We start from the raw sequence: 9,104 nt of genomic DNA, 5'->3' as shown, positions 1-9,104 counted from the left end.
GATATTTAATTGATGGACTATGTTTCTCTGACATGTAAACCAGGCATGTCTGAACTGGACTGATTTCAAACTTCAAGTGATGATCATTGGTTGGAGCGATTCCTGTATGGAATAATTTGGACATGCCTGATGTAAATGATGCTGCAGGTTTTTGTGTTGAATCAGGTCTAACCAGGCTGCAGTATTAGCAGGGAGTTTTTATTTCTGTCTTCATCCAGAACACAACTGTTGATCTGTAGCTCCACCCACTGAGGTTTAACTCAGCCAATAGTGTCATCTCAGCTTCCAGAGCAGCCTGCAACGCTAATGCTATCAGCGGCGCTCCTGAGCTTCAGCGGTCTTTGTTCAGTGAACCATGCAGAACATCCTCAGTGAAGCCAAGAGATGCATCTGTCATGACACTGTCATCAGCTAATCCTGCAGCTCCACAACGACTCCAGAGCATCTGAGAACGGCTTCTGTTTAGCTCGATAACTGCTTAAACCCAATCCACCGGTTTAAGCTACTGAGAGGGCAAAGACAGCATCACATGATTAGCTCCTTACAACCAAGTGAGGTCAATCAACCGTCCACCGTCTTAAGGGGCCTGCTGCTCATCGGCGTGGAAAACAAAACCCAGAGGAAGTAATGAGCTGTTGGATCTCTGTAAGCCATCGTAGACACACGTGGTCACTCAGATCCAGCAGAGGTTCATCAACAGGATACCATGAAAAAAACTGTGAGCAAAGCGAAGAGCTAACAGCTAACAAAGGTTCATCTGCTGAGCTTCATGCTGTGGTTCAACGAAAAGCCTCCACCTGCGGCATCATTGAAGACCTGCAGCTATTTAAGATGTTTGCTCTTCGGCGTGTATCAGTGATGAACTTTAAAGATCCCCTTCACACACGTTTTTGATCAAATACTCTGCTTTGAGTTCTAACTTGTGTCTGAGATTAAATCTCAGATTAAAGTGAGATTTAAGGTGAGCTGACACAGATTCACCCTTTGAAAGCAAACTGCTCATGCAGTGGCGTGCACAGAGGGGGGGCAGGGGGAGCGACTGCCCCCCCTTGTGGCCCAATTGTTGAAAAACGCGTGCTAAAGTGCCACCTGGGAGCCAAAACGCGCATTAAAGTGCCCTCTTGGGTGCCAAAACGCACGCTAAAGTGCCCTCTTGGACACCAAAACGCGTGCTAAAGTGCCCTCTTGGAAGCCAAAACGCGTGCTAAAGTGCCCCCTGGGAGCCAAAACGCGTGCTAAAGTGCCCTTTGGATGCCAAAACGCGTGCTCAAGTGAAGTCCTTTTCGCCCCTGCCCTTCAAAAAGTCTGTGCACGCCACTGTCAAGCAGGAGGCTGCGGATCAGGAGGTCGGTCATCTATTCCAGGGTTGTGGGTTCGATTCCCGGCTCTGGCTGTTGACGTGTCCTCCTAATTAGCTCTTTCAACAGCTCATTCAGACCGTATTAGCTGCTAAGTCGACAACAGGGAATTTGAAACAAGCACATCAAACACGGTCGAATGTAACAAGAGCCGAACGAAACCGAATTCCTTTGATGTTCATGAGTTGTTGTCAGTGCGAGCTGAATGTGCAGGCAGAGCGTGAAGGCGGACAAACGTCTGTGTCTACGACGTGGACAGAAACAGCTGTTTCAGGCCAGAAAGCAGAGAGCAGAGTGTCCCGTCCTCAGAACCTGAGGTCCACATTCAGGCCTGCTGTCAGCTTAGACCCACACAGGAAGTCAAAATCCAGAAGCAGAGATGGGGACAACCGGTTCCACCAGCTTTGACTGACATGTTCTGTGGATCAGCACATCTGATTTCACTGGACATGCAAACATTTCACCGCTGCACACAAAGACTTCCGATGAACTCAGCAGCCAAAGACCTAAATTTATCGGCTCCTTGGCTCGTGTTCGCTGTGAAATTCCCTCCTCTCGTGTGGCCGTAAATACAGCTCATTGTCTTGGTGTGATTGTGTCGGCATAGCGCCGTTCATCGTGGCTGTAAATAGCCTCCAAACCGCCGTCTTATGTAATTTCCTGCTAAACCTCCTTTTGAAATACGGCATTTACGTAACTGTCCTACAACACCAGGCCTCATTTACATAATTGCATAGAGATAAAGTCACTGCGCCAATATATGGCAGAGTGTGTGTGGACTCATTTAGATATATGCAGATGAGCCACACGTGTACACACACACACACACACACACGGAATAACAGCATTGATTTGTTGTGTCTGTCACTCCTCCTCTGGTGTGTGTGTGTTTTGTATGTGTCTGCACGTGTGTGCGTGTGTGTGTGTGTGTGTGTGTGTGTGTGAGCAGTGAAAACGTTGTGCAGCTGAACTTTATTTAAATAGTTTTGTTCAGCAGTTGTGAGTCTGACGCTGCTCACGTGTTTAAATCAGAAACTCTCTGGAGACTTCAGGCCTCGTCCGTCTGTCCCTCTGTCTGTCTGTCCTCCTCCAGGTCTCCATGATGAAGGTCCCGTGACTCCGGTCCATCCTCTGTTGCTCTTCCTGAGCTTTCTTCCAATTTTTTCTCCCATTAAAGGGCTCGTTTTGCAGAATCGAGGGTCTAAGGAGAGAGGCTGGCGTATGCAGATTGTAAAGCTTCTTTGTGGTTTATGATTTTTGCCTGGAAAGATTAATAAACCTGATACTGAATGTATCATGACTGGGTGTGAATGGCTCGCTGCTGTTTGTCCTGCAGCTCATTTCTCTTGGAAAATGTCGACATGTTGTATTGATGTGATATCAACTGCTACACGTGTGTTGCGTTCAGGGACCGCTCAAAAGAATTTTTGGGTTATTTTCTTTGTCGCTGATAAAAGTGATCTGCTTTTTTGTATTCATGAATTCCCAAACGGTCTCAAGGACCATATATGGCCCAGAGTCCAGAGGTCCCCCCCTCAGAACCAGCGTTTGGTTTGTCTGTTCTGGGCTACTGTAGAAACATGGTGGTGCTTCATGGCGGACTCTGTGGAGGAGGAGCTGCTCCCTCTGCAGATATAAAGACTTGTTCTGATTTTCTGCTCATTATAAACTAATAAAACTAACATGATTATGAATATTCCACATCTGCCTGTTGTTCCCCACCTTTAAATGGCTTCACCTTTTTAAAAAAGGCATTTTATTAATATTCTCTGTTCTGACATCAGTTTGACTTTCACTGTTAGCTTATTTTTTTATTTTGCTGTATTTTATTCTTGTTTGTGTTTAAAGGTGAAGATAGAAACAAGCAATAAAGTGTTTACAGTGTTTTTCATAAAAAATGAATTTCATGTTTGCAGGTCTGAGAGGGATCGTGGAGTTTTATGTGTTTATCAGTGTATATACAATGGAAAGTAGGCCAGCGGGCCGCATCCTATTCCAAAACCAGCTCACTTCTATGCGTCCTTCGCGGGCAGCTGTGGACGTACGAACGGTTTGAGAGCTCGTGACGCAACAAAAGATGAATAAAATAAACAAGTAAGAGATGTAAAAGTTATTAAAAGATGTGAAAGTTGGCTTCATTCTGTGTGAGGAGGCGAATGAGGAGACATCAGAGGAGGCGCATGATAAAAACATGGGACGCAGCCACAAGCGAGTCATGATGCAGGTGAGCAGCCGCAGGTGTGTGCGTGCGCGCGGACAGGTTCACAAGGGGCGTGGCATGTAAACTACCTGCTGCAGGTAGGTTCGGCAGCTCAGTCGCTGGATGTTTGTCCGGAACGCGGACGAAACTGAATTTACCTCTGCAGGTGAATTCAGTCACTCAGCGGCCACCAGCCTCACCTGGACCAGCGGAAGCGTTTCTCCACCAGCTTTAAGGCCCGTCACCTTTCCTGGTTTCCTGAAATGGACTCGTCCTGCAGCGGGTGAGTCACCGTCACGCAGACGTTCATTAGATCGCGTCCTGCGCCGCTTCGGACGCTTCACACACTCTTTCCTCCGGCTCTGGGTCTGTTTCCGGCCTGTGAGGCCGCTCAGTGTTGTCTGTTTCCGCGTGAGAACAAGTTTTAATCGTCGCGTTGTTTTTCTCCCTTCAGTTCGCTGCTTTCAGGAAACATGCAGCCTAATAAGAGCCTGTGAGGCCGCTAATTGAGACTCTGCAGCTCAGGAACCGGTTTGTTGTACCTGGACTGTGTGTGTGTGTGTGTGTGTGTGTGTGTGTGTGTGAGTGTGTGAGTGTGAGAGAGTCATTGACACAGGGCTGTCAGGAGTGTATCCAGTGTCTGCCTTCAGGACAGGATTGTACACAGGTGTGTGTGTGTGTGTGTGTGTCCCTGTGTTGCCATGGTGATGTGGACAGGTATCACACATGCTGGTGTGGTGCAGGAGTCAGTTCAAACCTCTTTATTTCCATATATTTCATGAGTGTTCACAGTGTGTTGGGGTGGTGGCCTGCCTTCACAGTGAAGCAGTGATTGATTAGTGTCTGATTTATTGATGGGTGTGATGCCTGTGAGACCCAAACAGATTATTTCACAGCTGTGATGTTTTGTTCAGGTAGTCCAGGTAGATAACACACAAATGAAGAAGCCAGAAATCCTTCCACTGATGTGAAAACATGCAGATCTATATTATTGAACCGAGGCACAGGAAGAAGGGAGAGGTTGAGACCTGTCAGGTGATCCAGACTGATTCCAGGTAGCTCTCCTGTCACTGCTGTTGATCATACCTGTGTTGCTCACCTGGATCCACCCAGAATCAGTTAGGCTATGACTCGTCCTCTGATGTTGTCACGGTTCACACTTCAGGTCCAGGAAAACCTGCAACTTTACAGGATCCAAACCATTCGGGAACCAGAACTGAACCTGCTCCATGTTGCTGGAACAGATCAATTTATTACTTTATTGATTGAACTGTGTATTAATCACTTTAAGTGAAACTGGAGGATTTCCTCCATTTCTCAAATGATTGTAAGCTGAATATCTTTAGATTCTGAACTGGACTCTAGGAACCTGTGATGATCTCTGAATCCATCGTGCGTCGTCACTGCAGTAGATTTCTGTCGGCTGTGAGCTCACAGCTCGTGTTACGTACGGCGTCGTGACTAAAACAGCTGCCGCAGCACCAGCAGCTGCTGCTGGGTGGGGTCAGCTGGTGACGTGGTCCGCAGTGGTGCTGGGTGGGGTCAGCTGGTGACGTGGTCCGGCTCTTGTGGGGTCAGCTGGTGACGTGATCCGGCTCTTGTGGCTGCGTGGGGTCAGCTGGTGACGTGGTCCGGCTCTTGGGGCTGCAGGATCATGTAACAGTGGCTGTCGCTGTGTTTTGGGCTCAGGTCACGTCCTGTATGGGCTCTGGCCGGTGGGTTTACAGCGTCAGCGAGCTCAGGTGAAGCAGCCTGCAGCGTTCACACTGTAACTGTGTCATATATCACACGACCGTGGCTACAGTTTCACTACAGTGACCTGAGCTGAGCTGTGGGGGATGTTTACTGTTACCTGAGAGGCTGAATTCTACCTGTTTGACCCCGTTTCCACCTGAAACTACAACAATGATCTCTGAACATGTGACAATCAAAACAAGTTCCTGTTGTTTGAAACACGTTTCACACCTGGAAGCTGCCCAGTACAACCACAGTCTGATCTGCTGACTCCAGTTGAGGGTAACGTCTTGCTCAGCGGCACCTCGGTGGAGCTGCTTTTTATCCTGCCGGTCTGGGTGATTGACCCGACGAGGAAGATGAATGTGGGAGGAAGAGGAAGGAGAGGAGAAGAGCGGCAGCAGAGACGAGCAGAGCAGGATCTGAGCTGATAAGAGTGTTTTGAAAGGCGTTTATGTGTTTTATCGGTGTTGCTGAGGCTGCGGGGCTTCATTATGACTCAGATTACCTTCATTATGTCCTCAGATCCACACGGACTCTTTGCTAGCTAACATCTGCAGGCTAATGTCCCCTCTGACGGCTGTAACAACACGTAATGTTATTACACCATTAAATAGCCTGCTCCCTTCAGCTTTATGGCTGCTGTTACCTGCAGCACAGAAATACTCTTTCTATGTGACCCTAAGAGCCAAAGTGGTCTGGTTTAGTCTAGCTAGTCTCGCTTCAGTACAGGGCTGAGCAGAAGTGGAGCCAGACCAGGCTGTCCGGTTCTTCTTACCTGGGCCAGCCTGGTTTCAGGGCCTGTTGGATCTGCACAGAGCTCCTGCAGAGCTGGAGACACGCAGGTCATGTCTACATCCTGGTGTATTAGTAGATGGACTTGATTCTGAAGTGGGGCCAAACAAGACAGTAAGGCAGGTCCTGATTGGTCTATTGGCCTTCTTTGAAACAGGAGGTCTAATCTGGTTTCATGCTGTTGTGTTTTGAGAAGAATCATCTGTGGTTGAAACATTTGAAAGCAGAAACTGTGAGAACAGCTCAGAGGGTCTGAGGTGCTAAGACCTGCAGGGCCAGTACAAAGACTGTGATTCATGAAGTGATGAAGAGTGTGTTTGTTCCCTGCAGTCAGTCTACGAGCTCCACTGAAGGTGTTTTTAGGAATCAGCCCATCACTGCCTTGTTAATCTGTAAGAATGGATCTTTTCCCCGGGCGCCTAAAGCGGCAGCCCACTGCTCCTGTGTGTTCACTGCATGTTGCATGTGTGTGTTTACAGTGATGGGTGACATGCAGAGAATAATTTCCCAGTTTGGGATCAGTAAAATGAATAAAATTTAAAAAATTAATAACCAGATGAGACGGCGGCCTCTAGTGGCCACTGTGGGAAATGAGCAGGAAGACAATGCATGTGGCACCTTTTTAATGAAGAGCTTCACTTTGGCTGGTTCCTGCTGGCATTTTTCTGCTTCTGTTACTGGATGACGTCTCACCATCAAAGGTCTCCAAATTAATGAAGCAATATTCTTGTTGACCCAAATCAGACCCAGCACTGAAAAATGGCACCAAAACCAAAAGACTGGACTTCCTCTGTCGCTGTTTGGTCTCCGCTCCACATTAAAAGCTCTAAACTGGAGAACCACGGAGATGCTTTTATTGTGAAACAGTAGAAATCCAACATGTTTGTCAAATTGAACACATTTGTCACTTTTTGTCAGCTGAGCAGTTTGTAGTTTTACAGGCAGCAGCGGGACAGCTTATCTGGACTGTTACTTGCTCCCGTTTATCTTTTATCGTATGTCAGAGGTTGTGTTGTGTGTAGTTGTCTCTTTGCAAATGGCAGCTCCAGTTTCTATGAAGGTCTGAACTTTAACCTCCAGAACATAGAACCACCACACAGAGTGTATGTCTGAGCCTTTTAGTGCAGCTGTAAGAGTAAAAGTTGTCCTCAGGGTGGCCCTGGAGGAAGGTCAGTGGGTCATTTAAATGTAAAGGTTCACCCTCTGAGGAGCAGGAGTGGGATGAAGAAATGATGTTCACAGAGAAACCTCCTGAGCCACGTTTGTTCATCGACCCGGCTGACTGGTCCGGAGGTTCTGCAGAGAACCAGGCAGCAGAACGACGACTGTAAAGAACATTTTATCCCTCAGACGGAGGCAGCGGAGCCTCAGTCTCCTCCTCGCTCAGTGTCTGCGATCCCAAACTCAAACTCTTCCTCCTTTCAGTCCGTATCATCGCTGCACTCTGCCGCCTCGTGACGCCACTTCCAGCTCAGTTAGTTTAACGTTCAAATCTGCGGAGAAACGCCGACGTATTTGGGTCATGAGATTAAGATCTGTTCTGTAAAAAGGCTCCTCTGACACCTTTAGAAATTTCAAAGTCTCGTTCAGCCTGAAACCACATTTGACGTAATCACTGAGGTCTTCTGAAGTCGAATCTGTCTGATTTGCTGGGAGATCACGGTCACACTGCTGCTTCTATGCTGCTGTGTTGTTTTCAGAAGAATCATTTGTGGCTGAAACATTTTAAAGCAGAAACAGTGTGGTGGGTCAGTGAGCAGCTCGCTGGCCTGTGAAGACCTGCAGGGCCAGTGCAAAGACGTGGCCGCTGTGTTTTACGCTGTGGGAAATGTGCAGAAAACAGTGCACGTGGCATCTTTTTAATCAGGAGCCGAAGAAGAGAGACGGATCAGTTCCACTTCACGCCTTCACGTTTCCTGCTTCCTGTTTGGAGTATTTGCTGCAGCCAATTTTGATTTGACACAGAAGCCGAGAAGTTAACGATTCTCCACGACTCCTGTGACCGATAATGATGATTATGATGACAGGGATGAAAATAAAAACAAAGACAATGAATGAGATGATAAAACACAGGTAAAAATAGACGACATAGGATGCATCAAATCAAGTAAAATACAACATTTTAAGAGACGAGCAGCAGTGAAGTCAGAGCTGAAGTTCAGCCAACTCTGACATGCAGTTAGAAACAGTTCTGTTTGACGAGCTGAAGGCACCAAAACTCCTTGTTTAGGTTGACCTTCGGTTTCAGGCGGGACACAAACGGCCGTTTGTGCCTGATTCAAACGCCGAAGCCGAAGATTAAAACTCAAATCTCACTGCTAGTGTCCTTAAACGCTCGTCGCATTCAGTTATTCTGAGCCCACAGACGAGGAGAGCGGCTCTCCTTTCATCCACTTCCTGACTGTGTTCACTTCCTTCCTTTACACCTCGTGAACATCTCTGCCACCGTCCAGTAGGCGAGGGACACCGGGACACATCCGGAGACCCGCAGTGACTCTAACTCTCCGTAATGAACTTTTTAAGCTAATGATTACGCTGCAGAAGCTGCTTCTTGTTCTCCTCCTGCTGGATTTGATGTGCAAACTTCACCCAACGCACTGAAATAACTCCTCTCAACCAATTAGTTCCAGGAACGATGCAGCTAAAATTCCCCTTCACACCAATTTGTTTGTATTTTCACCACATCTGAACAACCGAGGATGAATCAAGTTCATCACACACAAGAAGACAACAACAGAAAGTTTGCTTGTTTGTATTTACAGCATCTGGAACAGAGAGTTTTAAGGATTAAAACGTACCGAATAAATAAAGTCTGTGTGGAACAACTGATGCTACGAATGTAGAAATGTTCCAGAGTTACTGGAGCTCGTTATCGTTCAGTCTCGTTACAACGTCTTGAGAATATTTGTTTGTGGAAAACAAGTAGTGTTTTTACAGTGTACACACACACACACACACACGCACACACTGTAGTCCTGCTGCTCCAGATACTCACTGCAGCACCGATTGATCCGCAG

The 9,104-nt window shown here is 47.3% G+C and overlaps 1 protein-coding gene and 1 non-coding gene across 3 annotated transcripts in view; both read left to right on the top strand.

Moving 5' to 3' along the window:
* Position 1, top strand: part of trnar-ucu — a 92-nt gene extending 91 nt beyond the window's left edge. The window contains exon 2 of the tRNA in view: position 1. This exon is cut by the window's left edge and continues 35 nt beyond it. This is a non-coding gene — a tRNA (tRNA-Arg).
* Positions 2-3,662: 3,661 nt separating this feature from the next.
* The window catches only part of si:ch211-137a8.2 (uncharacterized protein LOC777613 homolog), a 28,518-nt gene continuing 23,076 nt past the window's right edge, over positions 3,663-9,104 (top strand). For both annotated transcript variants that reach the window (XM_041940986.1, XM_041940985.1), the window contains exon 1: positions 3,663-3,841. The gene's annotated coding sequence lies outside the window, so the exon portion shown is untranslated. The remainder of the gene's footprint in view (positions 3,842-9,104) is intronic.

The sequence above is a fragment of the Chelmon rostratus genome, chromosome 7, assembly GCF_017976325.1.
Source record: "Chelmon rostratus isolate fCheRos1 chromosome 7, fCheRos1.pri, whole genome shotgun sequence".
Lineage (NCBI taxonomy): Eukaryota > Metazoa > Chordata > Actinopteri > Chaetodontiformes > Chaetodontidae > Chelmon > Chelmon rostratus.
The sequence above is the reverse complement of the archived record's forward strand: the minus strand, read 5'-3'. Positions and strand labels throughout refer to the sequence as shown.